Here is a 27,048-nt window from a genome sequence, read left to right on the forward strand (position 1 = left end):
GATTTTAAAGGTCGGTGCGACTAACTCTATTGGTCGCCGGCATGGGCCTCCTCTACCATCAACCAATGAAGTGCACCTGCTCTTCATTGGTTGATGGCAGATGAGCTCCCTGCTGGCGACCAATATAGTTGCCCGTACAGACCTTTAAATCCTGACACGGAACTTGGCCTGGGGCACCACTGGTCTGTACGAGCAACTCTATTGGTCGCTGGCAGGGAGCTCCTCTGCAATCAACCGCCTGTGTTTACCATCCTCCACACAGACTACAATAGCAACCCCCTATGGGGCTGAGGTGGGCTAAGTGCAAATAGTGAGCCGTGTGCAAAGGAGGACCTGATGAAGAACTTTGTGTGGCTTGTTGTGGCTATTGTATGTAATTTACCCCTTGTACTATTTAAATATCGCAGTCCTGTTTTCACCTCAAAATAAGTGCTGTCTGATGCTTGGGGTGGGCTGCTATGATACTTTATTGTCCTTTTCAGGACAATAGACACACTGTGTAGCTAAGCTTCGGCTAGCCACGGTGCCAACGCAGCTCCAGTGCAGCGACGTCCCCCCTTCTCTCTACAACGCTGGTTCTGTCTGGCGCTGAAGGGGTTAATTGTTGGTGTCCCGGTAGGAGGAAGGGCCGTTTGGTGGGAGTACCCAGTCGGGGTACAGGGCGTCCCATCACAGCCTCTAATAATAATTATTATTATAATTATTATTATTACTATTATGCTATCATTAATTTAATAATCCCATCATTCATGAAAATATAATGCAATTCACCATTTCAATTAAAAATTATCACCTGTCCTGCATTGAGAATGTCTTTTACTTTTAAGCAATTTCCCAGTTAAGGAATGGCTCATTAGGTAAATAATCTTTAACTTTTTCTACTAGTGTGTTATTAAAATGTAAATTTATGTTAAATGACGGACATTTACTTAACATGGAGAATTTGATTGTTGGTCCTGTTTCTTCATCCTGGTAGGCACATTTTAGACTTGGGCATGTAAGCAACTAACTAATGGTTTAGGCATTTCTACCATTACAAGGGCAATATATTTCAGTACATCCATCATGCAATTAGGTAAGGGATTCAAAAACATGAATACACCATTTGAAAATTTTTATTGACATTAAAAAGTGTTTTTTTAATTTACAATAAAATTTATAATTAATTTTCTAATTTTACAATATCTATAGGGAGGCATATTACCTTGAATCGTTACTTGGTTTCTAAAGATGGAATCAAGTCCATTGTCAGGCTTTGAATTTATTTTGCAACTAAACAAAAAATTAAGCATTTAAAAGTCTCATTTTTAATAAAATGTTTATGATATGGCAGTGAGCTTGTATATTGGTGGCTATATGCGTGCAGACGATGGAAGAGAGATTTCCAGGTCAGGCTTTTTATCCAACCATGCACCATGTTAAACGTTTTGGAAAATGTTTACAAGGTCTCTTAAACGAGCAGCATAATCCTTAAAACTATGAAAAGGTTAGGAAATGCTCTGGCTGACTGGTCCATTAAATAATGGTGATGGAGATGAAAATTGTTTTCAGATTTTGCACCAGATTCACCTGGTCTACGTAACCCCTCAGTCTGCTGCATTGGGTTGGGTAGGAACTGTTCTGCTTTGTGCTCCTCATCCAGACAAAAAAAAATACACATTCAAATCTATACATATTTTAGTAAAGTTTTGCTTTCTGGTGGGAAATGTTATAAATCCCATTTTGCTACATAGCAGTAAATGTTCCTAAGTAGATTTGTCTGTTTTAAAACATTGCACATAAAAATATATGAGGTCACATGTTTATGGCTAGTTTATTTTGCTTGTAACTAAGAGCATTTAAAGTTACATTTATCCTTCAGTCGATTCAATGTTACTAAAAGCAATGATGTTAACAACCCCAAACTCTCTCCACATTGAAGACTTTTCAGCTGTGGACACCAATAATATGTTTATATGTTGTTGGTTGTTATAAACACGTAAGCCTATTCAGTCTACATACCAAACTCAAAGTCATATAAGGCAAAGATAGCAATTGTCTGGTTGTAGCACTGAAGCTTAAATACATTCATGGGAAATATATTTTTTTCTGACGCGATTTGCTAGATATAAAAGTTTCTTTGGGAAATAATTCTTTAGGGGAGGAAATAACTAAACATTTGAATTAAATTATTTCTTACAAAATATTATTCTGAGACAGGGAAAAAATATTCCCCAATCTCTCACACACGCTTTTCACATTCTTGATCATTGTTAAATTGAGTTTCCTTTTCTAAATATATGGTGTCAGCGTTGACACTACAGTCCCAACCGCTCCTGGACATATATTTTACATTATATTAGCAAGGCAAGAAAAATGGCGTCTAACGGATTAGCTGAAAACAGTGATTAACCACAAACAGTTGTGATTAGCTGTAGGGTATTTTCCTTTACCATAAAGGTGTGTCCTGTTAAAGTTTTATGTAAACCCATATTCAGTAGAATGGATTGGAATTGCAAGAGGTAGCAGGGCAGTGAACTTAAACTGACGTTTTTTAGTTGACATAGTCCACCAGGGTCAGACATGTAATTTTTGTTATTTTTGTTTCCTGACATATAAATTCATAAAAGGACAGACTAAAGAAAATAGTGCTAGCCTGAGCTCTTATATAATGTATCACAATTAAAACAAATAAAAAAACTAGCAGCAGCTCAAAATCTCAATGCCATTACAAAGCTATGGCCAAATACAAAGAGTTTGCTTATTTTTTTTATTTTTTTCTTTTAACACCTAGTTACTTGTAGAGGGAAGCAGGTCCAATTACATTCATTTTTGTTTATTTGCTTATTGGTAGACTGAAACGAGCATGTGCTTTGATTTTAAAATCGCCTTCTGCTGGAAGACATGTGCAGTCTCAGTGTCATTATACAAAGGGTGAGAAATAGACTTTGCAATTCCATTACAGAAAGGGTAGATGCATCATGTATCTGTATGTGTATGCACCCAACATATATAAGTGCAGGGTTATGTGATTACATGATCTAACCACATAAATTGCTCATATCCTCACATGCAGACAACAGCTACAGTGTATAAAGGTGGCTACGCTGTCACAGCCTCTAACTATCTAACTCTGGAAGCTACAAGCAGCTGTTGTCTACTATAGTCCTCCAGAAAGATCTTCTTGTTGAAACCTTACTGGCAAGTTGCCAAAACCTATGCTGTTAACTTTAAACATTTTAGCATTTGTATTACAAAAGATATATAGAGAGAGAGTTTAAAAAAAAAAAAAATATTACAATTTTACAAAACGTGTTTCAGTGGTGAATTCTGACCAAGGCCGACAGGTCTGTGGCACACTGCTAAATGGGCCAGTTCCAACCATCCCAATTACATGGAAGACTGATTATTTGGCACTTGCTCCGCTCCATTATATACTAGGCACTGCACAATCTTTCAAACAGAACGTAGGGAAATTATGTTGTATTCCTGCACTTTGTGGAAAGGGTGGCAGCCACAGAGGAAGGTACTCATAGTTTTCAGTTACATGTATATGGCTACATATATATATTATTATTGCATTATTGTTTATTTGAAGACTGCATATATGTGTATTTGCTTTCATTGTTCAAAAGTCAGGAGAGTGGTGGAAACCACTCTACAAACATAACATCAGAAGTACATTTAACTAGTACTACATCACAGGTTGTGTGTGTCCGATATACTAGTGCCTTGCAATCTACAATACAAAAGAAAAAGCAATAACAAACATGTCGTTTACACAAATTTTAAAATCAATAGAAAACAACTTCAAAGAAAACAACTAAAGTCCTAAAGAGAGATTTGCTGACATCAGTCTGCAATGTATTTAACATGTTTATACATTTTGAATACTTACTGACTGATGTCAGCAAATCTCTCTTTAGGACCCTAAGCAGCTGTTTTCCTTTCAGACTACTGTCTAGGAAACAAAATGATTTGGTAACCCCCAAAATAGTTGAATTCTTCCTTCTGCTGCACTTTCATCCAATAACATTCCACTTTTCAAGAGGTAAATTTTTGCTGCTCTCGAGGTGACCAGGATCATTTCGTCTTACTTGTTTTCTTTTCTTTTAATTCCTTCATCACCACATGGCTCAAGACTAGTTGTTTTTTTATTTTTACTATATGTTTGTTCAACCATGATACCTCTTCTCCTTGTTTCATGTACTCACACATCTTATTTACTCTTATTATTTATTTTATATAGTGCCATCATATCCTGCAGTGCTGTGCAATGGGTAAATAGAATATAACAAATAGTGCATCACATAACAATTTGGATTTATAGAAACATGAGCTAATGAGGGCCCAGTAAAACAAGCTTACAATATTTATAATACTTAAACTTAAACTAAGTTCATAGTTTTCCTGCTTGCACAGTTGAGGAACTGTTAAAATACTTTTTTTTAATCGTTCTATGTTATATTGTCTTTTTTCCCTTGCCCTTTGCTTTTAAGCATAAGATGTAGAAGAAAAATGTAGAGGGAGGCACAAAAGAACATTTTTGCCAGAGGTGCCATTTATTTTAAGAAAGTATATATGGTATTTGCCACTTTTTCAGTAGAGAAATTGATTCTAACCTGTTTATTTAGATTGAATTTTATCAGAAAATTATGAGTTTGTGACTACATTTTCAAATTAATTTTTGAGAGAGAGAAAAACGAGAAGGCTACAAGAACAAATATGGCTACACTTTCATCAAACAAATTTATAATATGATGTTAAATATCTATATTTGCTGTCAGTGTTTCAAATATAACAGAACAGGTTCCGTGTTTGTTTATGAAACTAGCAGAACAATTGAAAAGGAGCCAAAACCTCCTCCCTGTGTTATTTATACACCTTGTCTTATCCCCTTTGGGAGTTGCTCACCAAGCCCCATACTATAAATTTCATGATACAACCCAGGCCCAAACTGGCCATCTGGCACACTTGGAAAATGCACACCGATGGCTGCACTCTATGTGAGCAAAAAAAAAAATGGGTGGCCTTAAAGTGCCAGGACCACCTCCTCTAGTGTCATAGGCAAAAATACCTTTGGGTTTATCTCTACTTCAATAGTGCTCACAAATATCAGAACTGTTACAATCACACCCAAAGTTTGGGGTAAAAAAAAAGAAAACATTCACTGAATACAGCAATGCCATATCTATATCTATAATCTATAGTTTTGGTAAGTTTTGAGGAAGCCATGTGGCCAAAACTGGAACTGCTCTGCTGACCACACTGAAAATAAATACTGAGTGCAATCCTAACGCCAAACCTATGTGGTTAACACAGGGACATTTTATATTGATGCAGATTTTGGGAAATCTAAGAAAAGTTGGAAGAGGAAGTTTTTTTGCTTCAGACCTGATGAAGAGAAGATAACTCTCGAAACCTTGTCTTTTATATATTATGTTAGTCCAATAAAAAAGGTATACACACATATACAGTACATACATATATATATATATATATATATATATGTATACACACACATATATATACAGTATATATCTATATATATATATATATATATATATATATATATGTATACACACATACAGTACATAAATATTTACATTATATATATATATATATATACACATACATATCTATCAAATAACAGATGAAATAAGTATCTTGTGATAATACCTTTTTTATTGGACTAACAGAATTTTGGAATGACAAGCTTTCTGGAGGTTTACTCCCTTTCTCTCATTTATACGTACATACAAGTACATATATATTTATACACAAACATACAGTACATAAATATATATATATATATATATATATATATATATATAGATGGAATAAGTATCTTGTGCTAATACCTTTTTTATTGGACTAACAGAATTTTAGAATGACAAGCTTTCGGGAGCTCTTCTCCCTTTCTCAAGTCTAAAGCATATCCACCACTGGACTAATACGGCTACAACCTCTACTCTACTATATATATATATATATATATATATATATGTAGATACACTGCTCAAAATAATAAAGGGAACACTTAAACAACACAATGTAACTCGAAGTCAATCACACATCTGTGAAATCACACTGTCCACTCAGGAAGCAACACGGATGGACAATCAATTTCACATGCTGTTGTGCAAATGGAACAGACAACAGGTGGAAATTATAGGCAATAAGCAAGACACCGCCAATAAAGGAGTGGTTCTGCAGGTGGTGACCACAGAACACTTCTCAGTTCCTATGCTTCCTGGCTGATGTTTTGGTCGCTTTTGAATGCTGGCGGTGCTTTCACTCTAGTGGTAGCATGAGACGGAGTCTACAACCCACACAAGTGGCTCACGTAGTGCAGCTCATCCAGGATGGCACATCAATGTGAGCTGTGGCAAGAAGGTTTGCTGTGTCTGTCAGCGTAGTGTCCAGAGCATGGAGGCGCTACCAGGAGACAGGCCAGTACACATCAGGAGACGTGGAGGAGGCCGTAGGAGGGCAACAACCCAGCAGCAGGACCGCTACCTCCGCCTTTGTGCAAGGAGGAGCAGGAGGAGCACTGCCAGAGCCCTGCAAAATGACCTCCAGCAGGCCACAAATGTGCATGTGTCCACGCAAACGGTCAAAAACAGACTCCATGAGGGTGGTATGAGAGCCGGACATCCACAGGTGGGGGTTGTGCTTACAGCCCAACACCGTGCAGGACGTTTGGCCTTTGCCAGAGAACACCAGGATTGGCATATTCGCCACTGGCGCCCTGTGTTCTTCACAGATGAAAGCAGGTTCACACTGAGCACATGTGACAGACGTGACAGAGTCTGGAGACGCCGTGGAGAACGTTCTGCTGCCTGTAACATCCTCTAGCATGACCGGTTTGGCGGTGGGTCAGTAATGGTGTGGGGTGGCAATTCTTTGGGAGGCCGCACAGCCCTCCATGTGCTTGCCAGAGGTAGCCTGACTGCCAGTAGGTACCGAGATGAGATCCTCAGACCCCTTGTGAGACCATTTGCTGGTGCGGTTGGCCCTGGGTTCCTCCTAATGCAAGACAATGCTAGACCTCATGTGGCTGGAGTGTGTCAGCAGTTCCTGCAAGAGGAAGGCATTGATGCTATGGACTGGCCCGCCCGTTCCCCAGACCTGAATCCGATTGAGCACATCTGGGACATCATGTTTCGCTCCATCCACCAACGCCACGTTGCACCACAGACTGTCCAGGAGTTGGTGGATGCTTTAGTCCAGGTCTGGGAAGACATCCCTCAGGAGACCCTCCGCAACCTCATCAGGAGAATGGCCAGGCGTTGTAGGGAGGTCATACGGGCACGTGGAGGCCACACAGACTACTGAGCCTCATTATGACTTGTTTTAAGGACATTACATCAAAGTTGGATCAGCCTGTAGTGTGGTTTTCCATTTTGATTTTGAGTGTGTATCCAGACCTCCATGGGTTGATAAATTTGATTTCCATTGAGAATTTTTGTGTGATTTTGTTGTCAGCACATTCAACTATGTAAAGACGGAAGTATATCATACGATTAGTTCATTCATTCAGATCTAGGATGTGTAATCTTAGTGTTCCCTTTATTATTTTGAGCAGTGTATATATACATACATACATACATATGCACACATATGCACACATATATACACAGTATATATGTATACACACATACAGTACATATATATATGTATACACACAGTACACATATATATGTATACACACATACAGTACACACACATATATATATATATTTACACATATATACACACACACGGATATATAATCCCTTGTGCATTTCTAACATAAAAATAAAGACAACTAAAAACAAAAGGGCAGTGCGATGATTCTTCTATTAACTGTGATTATGAAGAGAATAAACATATGTATCTGTCAATGGACAAGTGTGTCTGCCGCCTATGGGTGCCATTTGTTATATTCCAGTTTATAATATCCACTGGGATAAAAATTTACTTTTTGAGTAGCATAATAATAAGCCTAAAATATACCTGAAGAGACTGTGGTTTTTAGTATTTTACACAATTGCACTATAGTCTAAACTGCTAAACAATGCAGCAGCAAAATACGCGTATTTGACTAGTGAAAGCTTTAAGTAATGCAAAAGACCTTAATAACGTGTCTATAAAAAGAAAGAATATATAAATGAGGTTATGGAATTTAACCAGCCATCTGTCATCTTAAGAGACAGATGGAAATTCAGCGTAAATAGGACACAATATAATCAAGGCAAAGATTCCTAAAAGGACTAGAGAAACAGCTGTGTGAGCTGCCTGGATGGCGGGGAAAAGTAGAGGGAGAGAGTGTAAGTTTGTGTATGTACACTATATGACCAAAAGTGTGTGGACACCTGACCATCACGCCTATATGAGCTTATTGGACATCCCATTCCAAAACCATAGTCATTAACATGGAGCCCTCTCCTGCTGCAATCACAGCCTCCACTTTTCTGGGAAAGCCTTTCACAAAATAGACCTCCCTCCTGTGGCAATCACAGCCTCTAATTTTCTGGGAAGGCCTATTTAGCCAAAAGAGAGTGCTGGAGTCAGGCACTAATGTTGGACAAAAAGGACTGGCTCTCACATGGCTGTGCAATTCATCCTACAGCTGTTCAATGGGGTAAAGAGAAGGGCACTGTGCAGGCCACTCAAGTTTCTCCACATCAAACTCATCAAACCATGTCATTATGGACTTTGTTTTGTGCACAGGGCACAGTCATGCTGAAACAGGAAAGGGTCTTCCCCAATGTGTTGTCACAAAGTTGGCAGCATACAATTATCTAAAATGTATGCTGAAGCAGAGAGTCATCCAGATAAAGCATTGATTAATTACTCCAGAGTACATTGCTTCAGGGTCCAGTGGCGATATGCTTTACAAAACTCTAGTTGACACTTGATGTTGCTTGAGTGCAGCTGCCTGGCCATAAAAACATTTTCATGAAGCTCCCAACAAACAGTGCTTGTGATAATATTGCTTCCAGAGGCCATTTGGGACTCTGTAGTAAGTACCGTATTTGCTCGATTATAAGACGAGGTTTTTTCCAGAGCAAATGCTCTGAAAAATACCCCTCGTCTTATAATCAGGGTCGTCTTATAATCAGACCTCAAATAGGTCTGATTATGAGACTAAGATCCAGATCCCCCGCAGCGATGCAGAGGACCTGGATCCTCCTGTGTTAACCCCCCCCCAACTTACCGGTGCTTCTGAGTCCCCGGTGCTTAGTCCGGGCTGCGTGTAGAGCTCTACGCGATACAATCGCGTAGAGCTCTACACGCTTCCCGGACTAAGCACTGGGGACCCAGATGCAGGGGACCTGGATCCTCCTGTGTTAACCCCCGACCCAACTTACCGGTGCATCTGAGTCCCCGGTGCTTAGTTCGGGCTGCGTGTAGAGCTCTACGCGATATAATCGCGTAGAGCTCTACACGATACAATCGCTTAGAGCTCTACACGCTACCCGGACTAAGCACTGGGGACTCAGAAGCACCGGTAAGCTGGAGGGGGGGGGGCATAACACAGGAGGATGCAGGGGACCTGCATCCTCCTGCGTTATGCCCCCTCCAACTTACCGGTGCTTAGTCCGGGCAGCGTGTAGAGCTCTACGCGATTCGCATGGAGCTCTACATGCTGTCCGGACTAAGCACCTGGGGCTCAGATGCAGGGGACCTGGACCCTCCTGTGTTATGCGCCCCCCCAACTCAGAAGCACCGGTAAGTTTGGAGGAGGGAGGGGGAGTGTTAAATGGGGGTGTAAGGCATTTCTGGAGGCAGAGTGCAATGTGAAATGCCTTTTAACCCCTTTAATGCCACTCTGCCTCCTGAAATGCCTTAAACCTCCCTATATGCCACTCTTCCCCATAATATGCCTTTTGACCCTCTAAGTGCCAGAGTGGCATATAGGGTTAAAAGGCATATCATGGGGCACAGTGGCATATAGGGTTAAAAGGCATATCATGGGGCACTGTGGCATTTAGAGGGTTAAAAGGCATATCATGGGGCACAGTGGCATATAGGGGGTATAAGGCACTTCTGGGGCAGATGTGCATAACTGGGGGCAGGTTGAAAAATAGAAGGAAATAAAACCAAAATATTTTTCTCAAGCATACCTTTTATTAAAAAAAGTGTTTAAATGAATTAACATTTACTGGTAAAACTTTTTTCCTATAGGGTCGTCTTATATTCAGGCTTTTTCTTTTTTTCCTAAATTAATATTAAGATTTGGGGGGTCGTCTTATAATCAGGGTCGTCTTATAATCGAGCAAATACGGTAGATGTGTGCATTCATATTCAGGAGAACATGAAAATGAACATGAATGCAGTGTTTTCGTTGTTCAAACTGAATACCGAAAAACTATTATGGAGGCGGGCAAAGGTACACGAAAGCTAAGAATCTTCGCGTCGTCTTCATTTTCATTAATATCTCCTAGCTAATCTCCCTGATCCCTTCAAGTCACTGCCAATAGTCTACCTTGTCTACGTAGCATCGCAGGGGTTAACGGGAACAGGAATCTGTAGGATCGCTCCAGGAGTTAAAGGTCCATAAGAGCAACTCTATTGTTCACAGGCTTACTCTGGCATCAACCAATGAAGAGCAGCTGTCCTTCATTCGTTGATGCTAGAGGAGGCCCCTGTCGGCGACCAATAGAGTCGCTCTTATGGACCTTTAATTCCAGGAACCTCCCCAGGCAAAGTCTTGGTACCAGCCACTCTATTGGTCACCGGCAGGGAGGTCCTCTGGCATTAACCAAAGAAGAGCATACTATCTGTGGAGATGGTATGCGTATGTGCTTGATTTAACACACCTGTTAGCAATGGGTATGGCTGAAAAACCTAAACTTAATAATAAAAAGGAGCATCCATATACTTTTGGTCGTATAGTAAATGTGTAAGGAAATAGATTGAGTGTATCTGCTTATGATGTTGTGTGTGTGTGTGTAGGATACTTTTGAGATTAGAGTGCATGTTAAAGTCAGCCAATGGCGTTAGCATCTGTATGAGAATATGGTGTTACTATATGGTGTAAGTGTGTGTATGCACGTGTATAGTGTGTTTGTGTATGGTGATAGGGTGAATAGGTATTAGAGTTAGCTTGTGTGCTAGTTAGGAAGGGTGAAGGTGCTGAATAAATATTTCACTCAGGTACTGTAGGCTCACCAATACATGTGTGAGACTCTAAATTATATAACTCAATTTGCCTATTTTGAGGCTTTGAATCAACATATAACCTCTTCTTTTTTCCTGATTTCTCCATCACTTATGTAACAAAGAGTTAAAAAGCTCTTAAATGAGCAGCCAAAAAGAGGAAACCCTTGTACGGTTACATGTTGGGACACATATGGGACTATTTAAACAAAACATTCTGGAGCAAATGTCTAACAATAGCTCTATCACCAAAGCAGTCAATGGGATGGTCTAATCAACAAAAACATTTCACTGGTGGATAGGACCTACTTTTATACATAACTCTCATTGTCTTCTTAACAAAACAAACAGGTAGTAAGTGCATTTTTGAAAATATACTAAAAATAATTGTTATAATGGGGTGTGTTATAGCACCTTATAATGGCATGTGCGCAATAAGGCAATCATTTGATTACTATTGGTCAGGTATATCTTTAAAATCCATGAAGTCCTGGACAAGCCCTTGCTAGTAACATCTACTAAGCACTCTCAAAATTCACAGTCACCAGGCCCGGACTGGGACAAAAAATAGGCCCGGGCATTTAAGCCTGAGCAGCCCATTTTTATTTATTTATTGTTAAAGCCCACCCTTCATGTACCATCTTTGCATTTACTCACTCAGTCACACAAATCATTAACACATTCATTAATGCAGTCTCACAAATCATTCAAGCAATTCATCCACACATGAATTCATTAATTGTCATACGCATTCACACAATTCATCCACTCATTCTCATACGCAGTCACACTACCCCCTCTCCCCATCTTATCTGCCCCTTCTCACTATGTACCCCCTTCCCCACTTCTTAATATGTACCCCCTCTCACTATCTAACCCCCTCTGCCCCTTCTCACTGCACCCCCCTCCCTCACCCTACTTACCTTGTTGCCAGAGCAAGCAGCAACTGCGACCGGGCCCGCGGCAGGGCCGGATTGATTTAGGGACTGATGGAGCTGCAGCTCCAGGCCCCTACCTTAAAATAGGCCCAGCCAGGACCGGACTGACTGGGCATATGCGGCCTCTACGGCCGCATTAACGCAGGGCCCCTTAAGCCCGCCGCAACTGCGACCGCGTCCGCCACTCTAAGGGGCCGGGAGGTCCCCACCAGGGCCGGCCTTAGGGGTCTGCGGCCGCACAAGGCTTAAATTAAAACATCGGGGTTTTTTTTAAACTTTCTTTAACATCCTCCATGTTAAATAAAGTTAACAAAAACTTTATTTATCATGGAGGATGTTAAGTAAAGTAAAAAAAAACAAAACAAGAAACCCCCCCACCGATGTTTTAATTTAAACCCTGGTGGGGGCTTCCCGGCCCCTTAGAGTGGCAGACCCGGTCGCAGTGGCGGCGGGCTTAAGGGGCAGGTGCCCCTTATGACCTGCGTTAATGCGGCCGTAGAGGCCGCATAGGCCCAGTCAGGACCGGACTGACTACAGGACCGGACTGACTGGGCCTTTTATAAGGTAGGGGCCTGGAGCTGCAGCTCCATCAGCCCCTAAGTCAATCTGGCCCTGCCGCGGCCCGGCCCACCAGGCAAATGCCCGGTGTGCCCGATGGCCAGTCCGGGCCTGACAGTCACTATAACTTTCAGATACTATACTGCTTTTCCACTGAGCTGAATCACTGCCCTCCTTATGTGGGCAATGGTGAATATGAGTGGGTTTGAGAGACCAACTGTACAATCAAATTATGTATGGGATTTTCAGCTAGACCTTAAAATGCATTGATCTTTCTATTAAGCGGTATATCTAGAACATGCATTCATAAAGCAGAGGGTCTGACTATTGGTGGAGTGGTGCTATACAGCTATGCAGCTGTAGGATTTTAACAAAGCAAGTGTTTTTTCCATCAAATATGGGTCACTGGTGCCCCTTTAACATAATAAAGTCTACAAAGATGAGGCACACAACCAACTATATAAGGTTCAACAGTAACATAGTTAAATAAAATAAGATAATTGAGAAATTATAAATATAAATTAGCAGTGGACATGTTAGGGTGTTATTTCTACTTTTACAAATAATTATAAAGTTCAATTTAAACATTATGCACAACTACTTACAATTTTGTATACTGGATCAGACTACTACTAACCTTAGAAATGACCTGCTCCACTTTACCACCAATTAGTTGCAAGGTGATAATCTTGTAATTTTTTAGAAATATTTAAGGTTTTTGCCTTTGTGTTGTAAAGCAAAGTGGGTAGGGGTGTCAATATATATAGGTAACTTTATCTATATGCTAAAACAAAAAACCCTTTTCTTAATTTTAAGACACACATATAAAAAAAACGTACATAGTATTTGCAGAAACAAAAACAACAGGATCATGTATTTTACGTTGATCTTGACACATAAGATTTGACATTAAATTTTATGATCTCATGGACAACAAAGCTTTCTAAATTTTTTCAGTCTCAAATGGAATACGGGAAGTTTTAAGATTTCTAGGTTTACATTTTAAATGCTTTTTTGATCTTTGTCAAGGATGAATTACAGAAATGCTTATTTAATATTAAATATGAAACACAGGGAATGTCATACAAATAAACATAAAATAATGCATGTATGGAATATAAAGTATGGAATATAACTATATTATCTGTAAGAGAAAGTTTTGAAAAAGTGACATGCAAATAGATATAGAACTAAATTGTGGGTTTTTTTTTAAAATAAATATGTACACTTTCCTGGATAAGTAAAATATTTGCTTGGAAAGAATTTATCATAATTACCGTATATTCTTTTCATCTATTAACACTGGTGCACTGTAGTCGGTTTGAAGTCATCTGTAATTAACGTTGTTTGAAACTAGTATACACAAATTTCATATGAGGTGTAAAAGGCAAAACAATTATTAATTTAGACAACTGTTATTTGTCTTATTACATATGTTTTTAGAATTAAAAAAGAGTTGGTAGCTTGTACAAATATTGCCATTATGATGCATTAGTTAATCCCCCAACTAGTGTATTATGTATTATTATCTTGAAGATAAACTTGTAAAGGTTCTGTGTTATGATGTCATAATAATGATGTCTGAGTCTCCATATCATATGCAGAATGGCACAGAAAAATTACTACTGCATAATTATATTACTTTCCTTAATTTTTTTTTTGGTCTCCAATTTAGAAATCAGCATCTGCAAACAAAAAAAAGATTTCACATGATAGCATAGAATGAAGTATTATATCTTTTATAAACATCTAAAATAAAAAAATAAATTTGATGGCCATAGTTGACTGTTTTCCAAAATCGGCTGCCAAGATATAAAAAAAAAACCTGTCATGAGAAAAAACACGTTTCTAGAGAAATCTGCATTATGACTGTGGAATTATTTCAATAAACAGTGACACAGGAAAAAAAAGAGTAACTAAATTAATGTTATTTTGGCTGATATCAGTAGACTTTAAAGACAGGCTTTTTGGAGAATTTGATTTTTTTTATACCACAGCCAATATGCTCTCCATCATTGTATCTCAGAAGTTGATAAAATCCAGATGTCTAGCCAACAAAACTTTTTCACTGAGAGGGAGAGGGGAAATGAGAACACAGAGAAGCAACAGGAAGTAGAAGATCTATGGTCCAAGATGAAAGCTATATATAAATCATACAGAAAACTATTTGTTAGGTTTCCTCCTAGTAAACTCTGCTGTAGCCTCAGTTAACTCTTGCTGTAATGTTTGTACAGCTGAGGTTTTAGGCGCATTATGATTCCTTCTGCATACATATTACAGTAAATCACAGAAAATGGAAAATCTTCTGTGCCACCCCTTACTTCTGCTTGAAAATAAAAGATTTATGTAAGCTGGGTATAGATGACGAAATGGGTTCTTGAGAAGTTAGTGGTGAATGAAAAGTTGTTCTCTAGACAAGGACAAGGGGTGTAGTTCCCAATCAGGCATTGATTAGGAGGAGGGATTCACCCAGTCTTATTTTTGATATATTAGAGGGTAGCCATGCCCTTTTCCAGACTCCCAGAAAGGCAGCGTTCTGTGCAAGCCGCTCTGGGAAGTCCCCAGGAATGATTATGTGCAACCATTGTGAACACACATCACTATAACTGTATCACAGTGTTTTACAACCCTAAAAGTCACAATGTGTACAGAAACACCAGGAATTACGTTTATAGACTGTGTAACATAAATATATATATATATATATATATATACACACACACACAGTATTTGCTCGACCCCTCGTCTTATAATCAAGATAGTCTTCTAATCAGACCTCAAATGAGGTCTCACTGTGAGACTAAGATCCAGATCCCCTGCAGCGCTGCAGGGGACCTGGATCCTGCTGCCGGCACTTACACCGGGCGCCTATTACCGAGCGCCGGCGAAAGTGCCGGCAGTAGCGGAGGTGGTGCGTCATAGAAGCTATGGCGGAAGTACAAGCAGTAGCGGAGGTTGTCTGCGTTCATTGCACATACCTTCCCTGACTGCCTATATAGGGATATAAGGCATTTCTGGAGGCAGAGTGGCATAAAGGGAGTATAAGGCATTTCTGAAGGCAGAGTGGCATATAGGGGGTTAAAGGCATATCAGGGAGGCAGAGTGGCATATAGGGGGGGGTATGGGGCATTTCAGGGATGCAGAGTGGCCAGCCTGGGGGCAGATGTGCATAACTGGGGGGCAGGTTGGCAATTAAAAGGTAATAAAAGCAAAAACAAAAAAAAAATTCTCAATCATAGCTTTTATTAAATATGAAAAAATTGTTTATATGAATTAATATTTACTAGTAAAACTTTTTTCCTATAGGGTCTTCTTATATTCAGGCTTTTTCTTTTTTTCCTAATGAATATTCAGATTTTGGGGGGTCATCTTATAATCACAAATACGGTAATTTCTAAACTTGTGGTACACAAAAACCCACATCTTTGCACCTCTCTATTATAAGCTGGTGTTTTTGATAGAGATCTACCAAAAGTTTAGTTTTAGAGGATTTTTTCAGTATAGAAATCTCTGGCATTGCAATGATTAACTATAGCCTTTTTTCTTTTGATGAATGAAACATCTTGCACCCTGGCCTTTATTGTTTACCAGAGAAGTTGCATTTGCTAATACTTCCTATATATTCTGGGAACCTTGCCAAAGTGCCAACCACAGCTTGTATAAGTCTGACCCACAAAAGTAGCATCTTCTAACTAACTGGCAACCTTTCTAGAAAATGTGTTAGAGGGAGTGGGAGAGAAGATGAATCATAATGAACTATAACCAAAGTTCGGAGGTTTTGCCATTTGTTTTCGTTTTGCTGATGGCCTCCTCCATCATACAAAGTTTTTATGAATCCAAATGCACAAGTCTACTACCTATAGTAGTGGTGCAACAGTTACCCACAGCCTCAAGTTATAAGCTGAATCAGTGCTCATTCTGAGAGTATCACTGGGAATATGCAATACACTAATATTTCAGGGTGCAGCCTGTAAAAAATACTTGTAGACAAAATAATTAACAAATAATTTATAAAAAAATATATTTACCGTATTTGCCCGATTATAAGACGAGGTTTTTTCCAGAGCAAATGCGCTGAAAAATACCCCTCGTCTTATAATCGGGGTCGTCTTATAATCAGACCTCAAATGAGGTCTCACTGTGAGACTAAGATCCAGATCCCCTGATAAGTTTTTCTAGAACTGACTTTTTAAGCTGTCATTGGATGAGCTTACTTATGTTGCCCCTACATATTAACTGTAACTATCCTGCAAACTCCTACTTTACTAATCATTTTAATTTTTAATAATCTATGTAACCACGTGTTACTGAATACAAAAAATGTCTTAATGTATTGAAAACTCATATATCCATTAAACCATTGAACTTGGTCTACAAGGAGGAGAATGTATGGGTGGCTTTTATTTAGTATGGCAGTAACTTAAGAAACTTCAAGATGAAGGATGGGTAAAGCTAAAATACCAGCTCATCTACATATATCTACAATAAAATCATTAGGTGTGGTTTGTTCAACACTAATGCATTCAAATAACAGCTGCATTATCATAGATGAAAAGAAAATTAGCTGTCAAAGGCATAATTATCATTTCTATGTTCACAAATAAGAGCAACAATTCCATTTTATGCAAAATTAAATGGCAGTATGTATACGAAACCATACCATTAAAAGCAGTAGTGATTTTACTTCTAATTGAAAATTGCAAAGTCATCTAGTCAGCTCTTGAACACACAAAACAACAATGAGCAAACATTAAAGGGAGTATATATACATTACATAAGAGATTCATGGGAGATTTGGTCATGTTGCAACAATACAAAGATGCTCATTGGAACAGAACACGTAAGGCTATCACTTCAAACTACGTTTACCCATCAACTTAGATTTTACTGCATTGCATTACTGCTTTGCATTACTTGTTGCCAAGTTACTTGTTACCAAGTTGCAATCCCATCATACCCAATGTAAAAATTCTACGAATAATGTACACTTTATAGTATGTTCCCTGTAAGTGCTGGGAAAGTATGGAAATTCTATATAAATTAGGTATTTATAAAATCAGAACACCTGAATTGATAAACTTCACTTCACCTAATTTGTGGGGATTCAGAGGGAAGATATGTAACAAATTAGTTTTTTTTTTTCTAATTTTCGCTAGTTTTTACAAAATTTTGGTATCAAAAGAAATCTCTTATCTCTTCTTGAAAAAACAATATATAGTTTACATGGGTAAACTATTTGCAGGAAAGGAGAATAATCGCTGAGCCGACATACCGCAAAAAAGCCAAAATTGCTCCGGGGCTTTGAGGTACCAAGTGAGTGAGGGGGTTAAAAAGCTGTGAGGTCAAGTGATTTGACCCTTTAAGATTTAGCCTCCAAATGGCTTATTCTAAACTTACTAACATTTATTTGACCACAATATGAGGGGTTTGGAATATGGTGTTTAACCTCCCACCATTAGGTATTAAATAAGGGTGCAAAATTTCTGAACAATCATTTTCACCCCTGTGACGCCTAATAAAGAAACACAAGCTTTTTAATTGTCACTGATTTTAAATCCAGAGACAGCACAGGTAATTATTACACTGTCTGAATCTTTCTTCTCATTGTAATTATTAATAGAAAGGAACAGCCACTACTAACGCAATTATGACCATGGCCGTTAATAGCAACACATGGATAGCAACAATGGAGACCAATGGTTTTCACAAATGGTTTAAAGCAATTATATCCAAAATACCATTTGTGTGCACAATTACATTAGACAATAAGTGGTTTCAAAATTGGTTTTGTAAAAGCTTTTTTAAGATTAGCGGAGTCCATTTGTAGTTGTTTGAGTCACAACATGTGGCATTTTGCTAATATACAGCTTAGATTTTGTGAAAATGTTGAAAATAGAATAATTTATTCAGATTTTAGTCATGGTCACAGTTTGTAACACTAAATATTTTTCATGTATGAAAAAAACAATATGAATAAGAACTAGAAACAAACAACAAAACACATTTGAAAGTTGATATTTTCTAGCATTGCCCACTTTTGCATCTTTAATGTCACTGATATAAAATAGATTTTCCCCATTAAATTAGGCTGTTACATAGGTTATCTTTTTCATTAGCTGTCAAGTATTCCTCAAAGTTTCATTCAGTGGGAAGAGGAGGAACACATTTAGTTTATCAATGGAATGTCTTAATTCACACATGAGCACGCAATACTGTATATAACATTTGATTCTTGTGTTTTCACGTAGTCAAATAAAACCAGGCGGTAAAGAAGGAATAGGGAAAGAGTTGAGCTTTTCTCAACCTAAACTACTATAAACTATAAACATTGATTGTTAATGGGCAAGGTTTGTTGCTGTTGAAAATACCAGTTGCTATACAGTACGTGCTTTGCCATTGTCAGCGATGGTGAACCTATGACACAATGGGCATACCAAGGCCACTATTGTGGCATGTGGCCAGGTGGCCAACTGACCGGTTAAATTTTGGCCCAAAATAAAGGAAGCACAAGGCCTCAGTTTCACTGGTCCCTCGCAAAGTGTGCCTGCTATTGATACTGAGCGCCGGCACACTGAAGCCACGCAAACTGTCGTGGAACACTGAAACAGAGGTCTGTAGGAACAGACCTCATGCTCCCACCACAGGAATTATGAAAGGTAAGAGATGGGGAGAAAGTGGAGAGACAGATAGAGGAGAGATGAGAAAATGGAGAGATAAGAAGATATATATATATGGGAGAGAGATAGAGGAGAGATTTGGAGACAGACCAATGACTTTTTAATCTTAAAATAGATAGATAGATAGATACATTTTAATTAAACAGGATGGGTGCTAGTTGTTTGCAAGTTACAAGTATAGACAAACACAATGGGCTTAAGATGATAACACACAAACAATGCTATTTGTTAAAAAGGCATGTGAACCCTTGGATTTATTAACAGATTTAACCTCCTTTGGCAGCAATCATCTCAAACAAGTGCTTCCAGTAGCTGTAGATCAGACCTGTACACCATTCAGGGGGGAATTTTAGACCATTTTTATTTACATGACTGCTTAAGCTCAGCTATATTCCTAGGATGTCTGGTGTGAACAGCTCCCTTGACATCATTCCCCATCATCTATAATGGGTCTGAGCTCTTACTGGGCCACTCCAAAGGTTGATTTTTTTAAAAAAAAATTGTTCTGTAGTAGATTTATGTTGATGTTTAGGGTCATTGTCCTGCTCCATTACACAACTTCTACTGATCTTCAGCTGTCAGACAGCCATCCTGATATTATTCTGTCTGTTCCCTCAATTATGGCATGCTCCAAAGGCAGCAAAACAACCCTAAATCATGATACTGCCTCCACCATACTTCACCATTGTGAAGATGTTTTCATGTGGGAATGGAGTACCCTGTTACACCATATGTAGTGCTGTACGTTCTTCCCATCATCAGTCCGCAACACATTCCAGTAGCATCGCAAGGTGTTTTTTTTTTGGAGACCAGTGGCTTCCTGTCATGGACTTCATGTCTGTTTAATGTTTTGCATATAGTATACTCATAAACAGAGATGTTAACCAGTTCCAGTTATTCCTTCAAGCCTTTAACTTTTACTGTAGGCACTCTGTGTTGTGCCTTTGCAGTCACCTTGGCTGGGTGCCCACTTATAGAGAGAATAGCCACAGGACTAAACATTTATAAACTACCCTTTCCATCTTTATGTAAATCATTTCTATCTATCTATGTATGTAATTATATATATATATATATATATATATATATATATATATATATATATACATATATATATACACACACACACACACACACACACACACACACTATGTATCAGAGTGACCTGAATATGGAAAAGGAGCTAGTGAGCATGGGTGAGACCAATCCCTCACAGAACAAATTCCACGAGAATCAATAGCAGCACTACTATTAACACTATTACCACATTTGGGTTAGATGTGGTAGTATCACACCTTATGGGATGCCGGCAGGGAGTCCTGCTGACGTTGGTGGGTATTCCCATTGATGTTTGTGGGCAGTCTCAATGATGTTGCGGGACCGCTGTTTAAGGGAGAAATTGCATTCTAAATACATAGACCCCCTTTTCAAACTATAACAGCTTCCACTCTTCAAGAAAGGATTTCCACAAGATTTTGGAGTGTTTATGTGAGAATTTCGTGCCCATTCATGCAGTAGAGTAAGGTATCCCAAAGGTGTTCAATGGGGTTGAGTCAAGTTCCACACCAAACTCATCCAACCATGTCTTTGTGGAAACAGAGCATTGTCCCAAATGTCTTGGTATCTCCCCTTTAGCATACCAGGACATTTTGGATGTCCCCAATACTTTCGCCCACATAGTATACATGTCATACAAGGTGCCAAAATAAGGAAGAGGCAAATATGTGACCTATAAGGTGGATTTCTAACAAAGTCTGCAGGAACTATCATACTTCTGTAGAGGCTTTGGCTGAATGAGCTTGTCATTAGTTTGTCAGCATGCTGAGCTAACATGCAGATTGGCAGCTTATTCTACACATGTAAATGTTTGAAACACCAATGCATGTTCAACAAACAGTTTAAAGGAATGCACCATCCCTCATATTCAGCTACTCACATAGTGTGTGTTATAAATTGGCCCATAGAGCTGCCCTTGGTTCTGTGCTTAGTAAAGAGGTGGTTGCTAGATTGGTAAAATAAGACGATGGAATTCAGGGACCAAGAAGAGACTGCAGAACTCAGGACATTTGGTAGGTATGCAGATGACTAAGCTTCCTACAATGCGTTCAATCAAGGAAATAATCAGTGGATGCATGCAAGCGATTAAAAGACTGTTCTTCTAAAAGGATTTCTCTTGGTCTGTGTTTTTTTAAAAAAAACAATGCGTCTGGCACATCCATTATAAGTCTTTATTGTGGCCAACAGATGTGAGGATTCAAACAGACCTTTCCAAAAAAAAAATCAATTTTACTGTGCAACTTCTGATGTTTACTAGATTATTCATGCAATGTGGAGTAACTATAATATATATATTTATTATACATGATGGTGGGGACATGAAAGGAGAGGACCCCACACACACACCCCTAAAATTATGTTTGTGTGGGTGTCTGGGTATGTATATTAGCGTGTGCATGTGTGTTAGTTTTGAGTGTGTGTGTTAGTGCTGAGTGTCTGGATGTGTAAGTTAGTACCGAGTGTCTAGTTGTGTTGTTTGGGTGTCTGTGCGAGTGTATGGATGTGTGTGTGTCTGGGTGCATGTTAGTGTGAATGTCTGTCTCGTGGTCAGGCTCTGGATCTGCCCTTGATACACACACTATGTGGACAAAAGTATTGAAACACCTGACCATTACACCAACAGAGACTTTCATGACATCACATTTTAACTACATAGACATTATTATGTAGTTGGTGCCTCCTAAGCAGCTATAACAGCTTCCACTCTTCGGGGACGTTTGAGTGTTTCTGTTCCCACAAAGTTGGAATCATAGCATTGCCCAAAATGTCTTGGTATGTCCACTTCAGCACACCAAGACATTTTGGACAATGTTATTGTCACCATCCCGGCTCCGGACGCGCCGGGAGTATCACCGTCCGCCGGGAGGAGGACTGGCCGCGGTTCTCGAACGCTCGCGGCACAGGGGTTAGTAGCGGGCGGAGGGTTGTCCGCGGGTCCCGGGAGAACATCTCCCCAGGCAGCGGACGATCCTCCGCCCGAGGTATACGACGGGGAAGATTTAGCTCTGGGAACAGCAGTTCCCGGAGCTTGTGTACTTACCCGTCCTCCGGTCGTCGGTCCGCCTCCCGGGCACGCTGCACGTTGCAGGAGAAGTGATTGAGGGCTGGGGGGCGTGGTTTTGGTTCTGGTCCGGGAGGGGCTTGTGGAATGGCGCCAGTTTTAAAAGCCGGCTGTGCCTTTCACAGGCACCCTGTTGTGGTCTTACAGTTTAGTGTATTCAGCTCGTGCTATCAGTTTCATGTTTTGACCTTTGGCTTGCCTGATACTCCTTTGCGCTACAATTTGGTACCTTCGCCTGTGACTTCTGGTTTTGACCCCTGGCTCGTCCGACTATCCGCTTCGTGCATCTGACCGCTGGCTTGGCTGACTACCCGCTCCGTGAATCTGACCCCTGGCTCGGCTGACTACCCGCTCTGTGTATCTGACCCCTGGCTCGGCTGACTACCCGCTCTGTGTATCTGACCCCTGGCTCGGCTGACTACCCGCATTGTGCTCCTGTCTTGTGCTGCGCCTTGCCGCTGCTGCTGCCGCTCAGAACCTATCTCCAGCTGGTGGGAGGTTGTCCACTGTTCGGATCATCTAAGTCCTGGACTGCTGCTGCCGGGAACTCCCCTCTCAGTAGCAGTAGTTTGGGCAGAAGAACTTCTGCGGGGACGACCTTCCTTAATAGTCCAGCGTAATAGTGACAGTTATGCTTCTAAATTGTGGGTACAGTTTGAGGTATACCTTTTTCTATTCCAGCATGATTATGCCTCAGTGCATAAAGCAAGGTCCATAAAGACATGACTTCACAAATGCTCTACTGGATTAATGGGCAACAATTCTCACAGAAACACTACAAAGTCTTGTGGAAAGCCTTTTGGCAGTGGAAAGTTGCGAGGTGGGGCTTCCATGGGTAGAATTCGTTTGTCCAGCACATTCCACAAATGCTCAATTGGATTGTGATCTGAGGGCAAGTCAACACCTTGAACTTGTTGCATTCCTCAAATCACTCACCAGGGCGCATTATCCTGCTGAAAGTGGTCAATGTGTCAGGGAATATTGTGTCCATGAAACAGTATATACGGTCTGCAACAATGCTTAGGTGGTACGTGTCAAAGTAACGGTAATATCCACATGAAAGGCAGTACCCAAGGTTGCCCAAAGTATCACACTGCCTCAGCCAGCTTGCCTTCTTCCTATAGCAGGGGAGTCTAACATGCGGCCAAATTGGGCCGGCGGGACCTCGAGGTGCGGCCCGCGTGAGATCGGCAGCCAGGGCAACCGATATCACAAGGGCCCTGCTGCTTACCTGTGGGAGGGTCTTTTGTACTGCACAGAGGAAGCGGAACCCAGCAGAGTCATGTGAATGTACGTGACATCACATGACTCTGCTCCAGTCCTGCTTCCTCTGTGCAGTACAAGAGACTACAGAGGGAGGCCGCGCCCCCTACTGAAGTCTCTGAGCAGCATGAGGGTGAGGGAGGGTGTTTGAATGAGTATGCGTGATTGAGGGAATTAATCTATGAATGAATGAATGAATGTGTGTGTGTGTGTGTGTGTGATAGCATGGATGTGAAAGTGGGGGACATGGTACAGGATGGCTGTACAGGGAGGCTGTAAGTGATGTGCAGACCCCATACTGCTGGCAGCATCAATACACAAGGGGGGCAGCTAGCCAGGTTTCAGCATGTACTGGCTGACTTGGCATGATAGGAGCCTAGTTGCCAGCATTTACTAGTTGCCTAGGTATGATAGGAGTGTGATTGCTGTTGGCATGATAGGAGTGTGATTGCTAACAGCAATCACACTCCTATCATACCTAGGTAACCAGTAAATGCTGGCACCTAGGCTCCTATCATGCCAAGTCATATTGTTGAATTTGCGGTACAATTTTGGTGTGTTACTTACTTTTAATAAACTTGTGGTTAAACACACCAAAATTGTACAAAGAAATACAATAACAATAATAATTTATATATGTTTGTTGACAGCAACCACACTCCTATCATGCCCAGCCAACCATTACATGCTGGAATCTGGGTATGCCTGAGATTGCTGTTAATCATAATATATATATATATACATTATTAAATTTTTTGTACAATTTTGTTGTGTAACTTACTTTTATTAAAAGTGTAGGATTGTTTTATTATTTTTAAAGGTAGGGGGGTAATTTTTGGTTTCGGCTAAGTGAGCCCCGAATTTTCATTTTTGGTCCAGAATTTTCATTTTGGTGCATCCCTAGAATAAATAGAACTATTTTATTTTTACTTATCCAGAATCCTGAATTTGTAGTCACAAAACTTTCTAGGCCCAGAAATCAGTGAGAAGAAAAGTAAAGGTTTTGTGTCATTTACTTTATTTTAATCTTCTTATCTTAATAAAGGCTAAAAATGATGGCCCACCGCGGAAAAAACTTGGACACCCCTGTCCTATAGCGTATCCTGGTGTCATGTGTTCTCCAGGTACGCGACGTCCATCCACATGGTGTAGACAAAAAGGTGATTAATCAGATCAAGCCACCTTCTGTTATGAACCTCGTACTCACCTGCTCCCAGGCTCCACCGACGGGCAGAAACATTGCAGTGTCTCCTCTCCTGACACAGAAGCGAGCAGGGTCTCTATGGCAACGCACCTTCTCTGTCGCCGACAGACGCCAGCTGACCTCCCAGAAACCAGGTATCAGCTGGACTTATACCTATACCCAAGCGTTGTACGCTATTTGACTACTCGTGTAGCAGACCCTATTTAGCGAGTCCTACCAGCGATTCTTGCAGCCTGCGTTGACCCCTTGCTTTGTGACCTGACTTTGCCTTTGGATCATCCATTTATCACCTCAGCCGGATTTCTGTGTGTGTTTGTCTCCTGCTAATAGGAACCAACTGGTTCCCCGGCTCACGGCCAGCTGTGATAGTTTCTTCCATTGCTCTGTGGTCCTGTTTTATGCTCACATGCCCATTGTAGGCGCTTTTGTCAGTGGACAGGGGTCCGCACTGTGTGTTCTGACACCTTTCTATCAGAATCAGCATTAACTTTTTGAGCAATTTGAGCTACAGTAGCTCGTCTGTTGGATTTGACCACAGGGGCCAGCCTTTGCCGCACCACATGTATCAATAAGCCTTGGCCACCCATGACCCTGTCACCAATTTACCACTTTTCCTTCTTTGGACCACTTTTGATTGGTACTGACCACTGCAGACCGGGAACACCCCACAAGAGCTGCAGTTTTGGAGATGCTCTGACCCAGTCATCAAGCCATCAGATCATCATCAGATCTGATGGCTGATGATTGCCCATTTTTTTTGCCCTTGTCCATTTTTCTAACATATCAACTGTCTAATATACTGGCCTGACTATGACCTAGGGCATCATAAACACAAGTACATTAATGATCTAATGGTGACTTTTAGATGCTTTCAGACCATGACATTTGTTAATAAAAACAGAAGTTCTATTAGTAACAAAATACATAATAGGTCCTTGTCACTGTGACTGCACAGTTAATTGTTTGACATTTTATCCCAGTACCACTAGCAATTACAAAATACACTCAGGGAAGGAACAAGAGATCTGAGCCATGGAGGCCATCAGCCATGGAAGCACAGATTCCCTCATAATACAAGTAAGTAAGATGTTTATAATGATGATCATATGTTGGTTCTGGTAAGTTTCAATATTCATCAGGTGAAATAATAACTCTGTACCAGTAATAAATACAATAGTATTTAAAGGACAATCTGCCTAGCTCCAAAACATCTATAGACACCAGTCATGTGGTAAAATTGACCATTCTCCAGTCTCTCTTCTTAAAGCACATTTACATTGTGCTGGAATGATATTGATTTCTCAGTTTTCTGCAAGGCAAAATTATGATACATGCTAATCATTACAATATAGTAAAATGGACTTTACTACTACTACTTATTTTATTTGTGTAATCATAAATAGTAAGGTTGCTATACTTGTTATTTGTATTAGCATTTTGTTTTGTATAAAGTAGTTTTGGACCATTGCAGCCATGTTTTAGGTTGAATTCCATCAAACAAATCAGTTATTTGCAAGGAAAAAAAACACAAAACTTGTAACCTTGGCAACGTTTTTTTTTTCTTCGCACTTAGATAGTTTTGCCTTCTGATCTTTGCAATAATCTTATGATATCCAATTAGTCCCAGTGTATAAAATATTTTTCATGATGATACACTTCAGTTAAGGGCCTTCTGGAGACTGCAGTTGAATATATCTGGAGCATATTATAATGGTGTGATCAATAAAATTATCAGATGATGTCATGTTATGGTCTAGAAAAGGCATGGCACTTTTATGCTCTTTCAAAAAAAGAAACATACAAACAAGAATATTCTGGAATAACGGAACCAAGCTCAGACTAAAGCTTTGGCCTCAGGATGTTCCAGTAAACGTTCAGAAACAATCCTCCATGCAACAGAACTAATCTTACTGTATAATATACTGTCTCATTCCTGAAGTCAGTCTATTTAATTGTTTAAACATGGTTTAGTAGCAATGTTTCTTCTGTAACCAAAGTCAAATCTATGTATCATGGCACACACTAGGAGGGACGCTGACAATATTTTTGTGGCCTCATAACTCCCCATGAATATATACTCACTGGTCACTTTATTAGGTACACCTGCATTTGGTTGTCTTTGTGTTGGAATATTTATAACATACCCTTTTATGCCTCTTTTTT

General features: G+C 39.9%; 1 protein-coding gene across 1 annotated transcript in view; it reads right to left on the reverse strand.

Annotated features, from left to right (window-relative positions):
• Positions 1-27,048, reverse strand: part of PDE1A (phosphodiesterase 1A) — a 114,866-nt gene that overhangs the window by 76,684 nt on the left and 11,134 nt on the right. The window lies entirely within an intron of this gene.

The sequence above is a fragment of the Spea bombifrons genome, chromosome 7, assembly GCF_027358695.1.
Source record: "Spea bombifrons isolate aSpeBom1 chromosome 7, aSpeBom1.2.pri, whole genome shotgun sequence".
NCBI lineage: Eukaryota > Metazoa > Chordata > Amphibia > Anura > Pelobatidae > Spea > Spea bombifrons.